Source organism: Papilio machaon, chromosome 8, assembly GCF_912999745.1.
Source record: "Papilio machaon chromosome 8, ilPapMach1.1, whole genome shotgun sequence".
Taxonomy (NCBI): Eukaryota; Metazoa; Arthropoda; class Insecta; order Lepidoptera; family Papilionidae; genus Papilio; species Papilio machaon.
In genome coordinates this window covers 373,745-380,854 of record NC_059993.1, presented here as the reverse complement: position 1 = coordinate 380,854, position 7,110 = coordinate 373,745, and positions in this window count along the sequence as shown.

Below are 7,110 nucleotides of genomic sequence, written 5' to 3'. Positions count from 1 at the left end.
TGGCCAAGCCATCGGAGTCTATGAGCTTTGGCTTCTCCGATGATATTCGGCTCATCCACCAGCCTATCGTAATATTAACCTAAGCCAAGTAAATTCGAATTGTATTACAATCTTACTAATATTATAAATGCGAAAGTTTAAAAGGATGGATGAATGTTTGTTAGAAGGTATCTTCGGACAGCTCACCGGATCTTGATGAAATTTGGCAAAAATGTAGAACATAGTCCGGTAGAACACATAGCATACTAAGTTTATTTTAATTCCACGCGGACGGAGTCGCGGGCGATAGCTAATATTAGAAAAATAATTCATCTTTGGTAACAATCACCGATTTATTTGTGTTTAAAAATTAGCTTGAATTTATATCTTGAAAATGATCAAGCATTAGATAAACACCTCGTCTATATTTAGAGCTATCGAGTGGGTAGTTTCAGGGCTAAGCGATACAGATCGAGCGGGATCACCTGCTCCAGTGACCCACTAAACCCTCGAGCGACGGTAAAAGGTGGCGAGTGGCCGCGCGTGCTCGATGGTGTATCCGACTTTCAGGTCAAACGACTACTTAACGACTATCGATACATTAGGGCTGCGATCCCGTGTTTATCGATAGTTTTTTAAAGTATCGACATTTCGTTACGGAGTAATTTGTGTTGATATACAGTTTTTGAATACCGTTTAGATTTTATCTTTTTTGAGCCATGCGCATTAAGAAATTTTTAAATTAAATAAGGAATAAACTTTATTATTTGATATCACCCTTTATCTAAATCAAACAAGACACGACACAAATTTTACTTTAATTTGTTGGTACCTATTAAAAGACTGAAAAAGGTCGTGTATGCTATTTGATTTAATTAAAAATACAAGAAGTATTTTATAAACGCTTATCGAGACATCACATCACAGCACTGGGCGCTTCGGTCCCACGTCGAAGAGTCGGTATGCAGGCCGTCAGCGTTTTGCAAAGGGGTTAAGTGTTACAGGTGCTTAGCGCCGGCTAAACGGTAGAATGCGCCTCTCGACAACACAACGCTTGTTAAGTATTGCACCAAGAAAATACAACTTTTTTGAAAAATACACAAATTTACGTAAACATACGATATAAAGAATAGACATCACCGACTACAGAGTTTAACTAAAGATTAGAATTGGCATTATTTACTTATGTTATTTTGTATTTAGATTTTTTTTAACAACGTTTTTGTTTGAAGTAGTTTAAATTAAACATTGATGCTGATACACAGGTAACAACAGAGCTGATTTCCAAAAAGTGTCAACCCTATAATTTGTGTTTTATGATTTCACATCAATAGGCAGGGCTGCCACAAATTACAAGGTATACCATAATACGGGAATCAGCAGCCGCCCTGTGATCAGACGTGGCCTGTAATCTAAGCGCCCTCTTGCGGCAATTATCTACCTACACAGTTATTACGGGGAGAAGTCGTTATTATATTCTGATTTATTAGAAGATACTTGTAAAGTAATTAAGGCTTTATTCTGTATACATAGGTGAGAGCTTAGTTGTAGAAAATTCTTCTTTTCTAACCAGTTACTATGAAGGACTGGTTTAAATATTCCTTTTTTTATTTTAAAGTACAGAATACCTATCTAGGTGGAAAAACGTTCTTGCGTATTTTGACTGAATGCCAAATGACATTATTGACCTATTACATGGGCAGTTTTAAAAAATAATTATCCATTTGTACATTTGAATTGTGAAACGGAATAAAATTTGGTATAATTAAAACAGGTTGTTAACAGTCTCGAAACTTTTTCACATTTGTAGCATTAGTTCGGGTAAAATTGAACATTACCTTTGTCCACTAATAGGCTTAAAATTCGAGGTTATAATTTAAACATGAATCGTCAGCGGCTTTAAATTTGCCTAATTATGAAGTTGTGAATCCGCTTTGCAAATTAGTAGCACATTAAACGCTGTCGGCAGTCTGTCACTCTGCCGCCTCGCACCGCACCTGGCAACTGAGCGGATTACTAAGGCCTTGACTGCCGCTCTCCCGTACTTTACTGGCTTGAAGTGACAAGTGACAATAATTAAACAATTATAATCAAACACTTGATATCATATGTACAATATTAAATATTTAAAAGGACTTTAAATTCATGTGATTCGAAGGTATCGTACTGGTAAAACTTAAGCAATTCTACGGACAATGTCAATTACCTTCATACCTTGATTCTTTTACAATCAATTGATCCCACTAAATTGTAATAAAAATACGAGTAGTAAGTACGCATTTTTCATTTTAAATTTCAGTGATCATGTAAAATGCGTTCAGTATTGAATTACAAATTATTTATCAGTATCACTAATTGACAAATAAGTTTCTATAGAAACATGGACAGTTCGCTAAGGCTGTATAAGTTTCCGGCTAAAGGTGAAGCGAAGCAGCTTGCGCTAAGACGCCGCGCGCTTGTCGCGGCACGCGCCAACCGCCCTCGCCCGCGTCTAATGTGGCCTTCGCACGACGAGGTTATCGATATATTAAAAATTTATATCACTAGCTTTAGTATTAGGTAAAGGTTAATCGCCTATTATTACTAAACAAGTATGATAAATGTTGCTGCAAATTTTACCTAGCAACTCGACATAAATAAAGTTTTTATTCTAGACTTTTAGTAAGACGTACTACGTCTTACTAAACGGTTATGTATGGTCTATGTAAAAGTAACATTTTTGTTTATATAATATCTGATTGTATAAGCCTTTATCTCTCTTTGAGTAATACTACCTCGATACGTCAAGGGCTCAGCTCTACTCTGACACCTTACTGAATATATTACTCCGTGCCACCGAATCTAATCACGATCTGACGGATTAATATCAGGCGCGATCCGCCGTGTGCCGGCCCTAACAACGGCCATTTTGCACGCCATTACATAAACAACTAACGGCCCATTTCACCTTGTTACGGCCGTTTAAAGCTCAAATTACAGAGTTATTGCTACTTCGCTAAAGTTGTCCTTTAAAATATTGAGTGGGCTCAGAGCCGGGGGCAATTCGGAAGATTTATTATAATACCTGAGCATTGTTTAAACTGTTGTTTAATGTGGAAGTTGTAAGATTAGGCGGCTTAATGATTGAGTGATCGATGAACCGTCGCTTCATGGAATTCGCGCTACAATTTAATTGATTTAGATTTACTTGATTGATTGAATCTTATTTGATGTGTATTGTTTGTTATGTTATTTACTATCGAAATTGTTAAAAACCTTATTTTATCATGATGGTTTTTATTATTTGAATTAAAGAATGTTTGAAAAGTCACTTCAATAATTTAAGACAGAGAGAGAGAGAGAGAGAACAACAAACGAATTTTGAATTTCGAGTAAAAATAATAAATAATCAGATAATTATGCGTGTAGTGTCTTGTAGCGCGATGACTTCCGGCAATATAATAAAGTAATTTAAGTAATTTATTCAATACATTTCTACTTTAAATCTACGCTAACTTAAGTTCACGTCCGTCAAAACAGGAAGACGCCTAAAGCTCTTCCGGCCGATAACAACATCCGGCGCGAAGTTTTGCTCAAGTTTCACCAAAGTTTCGGCAACTTGGAGGAGCAGGTGCTCGTTTCGGATAAAAATTTTCACCTTTTGTTGTCTGTTGCGATATCTTTTTATGGGGATAAGTTCTGAGACAGTCAGAGCTTCGGAAGTGTATAATACACTTCCGAAGCGAGCGAGGAAAACTGAATCATTGTGGATTAAGTTGTCTTGAGGTTTTTAAATTTATTAAAGGGAGTTACCATAGATCTTATAAATAAATTAGTAGTTAAATTAGAATAATCTCTTATTTTTCCCATTTACATCGACTCCAGGCTTACCTTATTATTTGCTACTACGTAATCAAATGTCAAGCTTGGTGACCGATTAAACTCCTCAATAATTGGTGAAAATAAATACTTAAAAACAACTGCTTTTATATTTCATTCTTTGGAAACTAATAACTAATTTATATAATTTCTTTACTCCAGAAAATTAGAATTTTTACTATACGTTCCTGTACCTTGTGAGACATATTATGGCAAGAAGTTTATTACGGCGCGCGGCGCACCTACACGAAGCGTTGAAAAATGGCCGCCACGTCACTTCGCGCGGGAAACTGCCTCGAAGCGATAAAACTTTCAAAGTAATTCTCACTTTTTTCTTGTGACGTGAGAAATTTCCCAAACCCTAATTGAAACAGGTTCACTTTCGATGAAATTTTAAATAAACGGTATAATTTAATATGGCTCGAGACAACTTGAATTTTATAATGTTATTGTTGGTGTAGTTTAATTTAAATAAAAAAGATTAACAATTGTCCAAAAAAAGATCAATAAAATTAATTAGACCAAAAGAGTTATTAAGTCATTTTGGAATCAACAATCCAATTACTCCTACGACTTCTATTTTTTTTTGCACTCAGTCTTTTTTTCAATACATCTGTAAAATAATTATTTACTGCGTCAACAGAAGTTAAAAAAGTTGTTGAAAGCACTCAGTGCAAATAAACTAAACAATGGACGCTTGAAGTGATTGTTTCTTAGCATTTCTTGATTCCATTCGCACCTTGAGCACCTCGTCTTGTCAGCTGCACGTCTTATCCCTGGCAAATATAATACAGCTATAATGTACCTTATTAGCATCTACTAAAGTCTATTTCCCGTCAGATGAAAGTAATATATGTTGTGGTATAATTTAATTTGGTCTGTATAGAAAATGCTGGTAGTGACATTTGGTAATTGCTGTAACGCGGTGGAAATGTTAAAAGCACCTGTTTATGTTATGAAAGATGAAAATTATAATAAAAAATGTCTGCCCAATAGCATAATAACAATAGCAAAATTCACTCAACAAATAACTTAATAATGCACCAACGATATCAGCAAGAAAATGATAACATATCCGCTGATAATAAGGACCTCAGATTACAAGAACTAGTCCTAAGCGTATGGGCTAATATAATGGGTGCCTAACGTAATGGGTGCCGTCACCGGACGATCAAACGTGAGTTAAGCCGTTTCTTAATTAATTAATTATGATGTCTCACGAAAGTTTAAACAATTTAATGGGCTAATTTATCTTACGTCATACAGTAACAAACAAAAAAGTTACCTTGTACATTTTTCTAATATTCTTGTAGATTGGTATCAGGTCGTGTCAACGAGTCGCTATGGCTGTGATGAAACAGGAGTCGTAATTAATGACCCCGTCGCGCCCCTTACTCCCCCCCGACCCGCCGGCCGCAAGGGAAAAACATTTTTAAAAACTTTTTCACCCGCAAGTTATTAATAGGTTTCTGCGAAGGTGATAGGGACGTGACAGCTAAAGGAAAAGAAATTGTCGACAACTATTAAATTATATTATAGAGTTTTGATACAACAAACAGAAATATATAAGTACATTATTTCATTATTATGTAAAAACTATAAATAATATGTTAAAACTACTAAACTAAACTATATACTTATACTAAACTAAAAATAAAACTATTATGTAAAAAATCGACCCCAATTCGCTGCGCTCGCAGGGTAAGGTGCCCAAGAGATCATAAATAAAAAATTCAATTCATAATCCAAATACAGTTATTAGAAAAATTTACAAAACGTGCGACAATATTTAAGTATGAGAAATCGATATTTGTTGTAATGACACGGAAAAGATTTACATTAAGGGCGGATTTCTCTTCTTGTTCGTTGTTATCGTTGCATAAATTAATTTATATTAGCTGTGTTTAAATATGTTTTGGCAGATGTTGTTTTTGGTAACTCTTATCGTGCTATTATACTTTCCATAAACTTCTATTGCCACATATTTTTGTCTCTGTTTTTTCAAAGACAGTGTGAGGGATGATAATATGTATAAAAGTGTCACTTCAGACGAAACCGTCAGTTAAATAACTAAGTAGTTAAACATCGATATCGATGCAAAACAAGCTCTTCCCTAATTCAATAACACCTTGCAATGATGTAGAAATTAAGAAAGAGAGGAGATTTTTTAAAGTCAGAGGTTAGAGGGCGAGTTAGTGACGGCACATTTATTCCTCCTGTCGATCGCTCCCGCCCCGCGCTCCTCAGCGCCATCTACCTGTCATTCGGAACTAACGATGACAGACAGGCGACAGTGTTGCTAACACAAAAACTTTTTGATGTTTTATATCCCCAGATTATGTTTTATTTAGAAATGACATATTTAAATAATTAATGTTTTTAATCATTTCATATCTTTTTAATCTTGTAATATCTTAAGTAGGTAGTTTGGTGTACACTCTTGCAATCTTACTCGCTTTGATTACAATAAAAAATGAGACGTATGACTTTACAAAATTAAAGAATCGGAACAGGAATTAAACTAATTTTATTCTATAAAACATACACAGCACAGAACAAACATTTTATAAGTTAATATTAAAAAGTTCACGAAACCGAAACGAGCGAGCACTTACAGTAAATTGTCTTACACGAAGAATTAGAACAAAAGGTCGCCTGAAAGAACAAGAGGTCGGGTGAACGATAAATATATTGCGATGTTAAAACGGTCGACAAATCAACGTGCGCGCGACAACGGCGCCGTGCGTTTTCAATTTGTACGCTTGTACGCGGTGAGTGCAGTGTTGCAGCCGCTTTTACCTCTCGCCTGCAATGAACCTAAGCGCTACAATGACTGAATAAACTCGGATGCGGTATTCATGAATAAGCCTTAATCGTTAAAACTTTTTTTTTATTGATGCTGGGGTCGTGGTTATTATTTTATACTTTATAAATAAAAATATAAACGAGCAGTGGGAAACCGGTAGTTGGTGCTTAATACTCGTGAGTTATTATTTAGTTAAACTTAAACTGTTGTATAAAATTATTATGAGCATTCAAAGAGAACCACCGAGTTATTAATAAATTACTTATTTTGATATTGTCTATTAACTATTTGTCTTGTCATTCGTTTAGTAATAAAATGTACACAAAGGTTGTTTGCCGCATCCAAACCAATATAGAGTTTTCAATATTCCTCGCAATGTACTCCTGGCTTGACAAGATGCATTAATGATAATATATTGCAGTGCCGCGACTCTGCCGGGTACTCTCGGGACAGATTAGAAGCTGCGC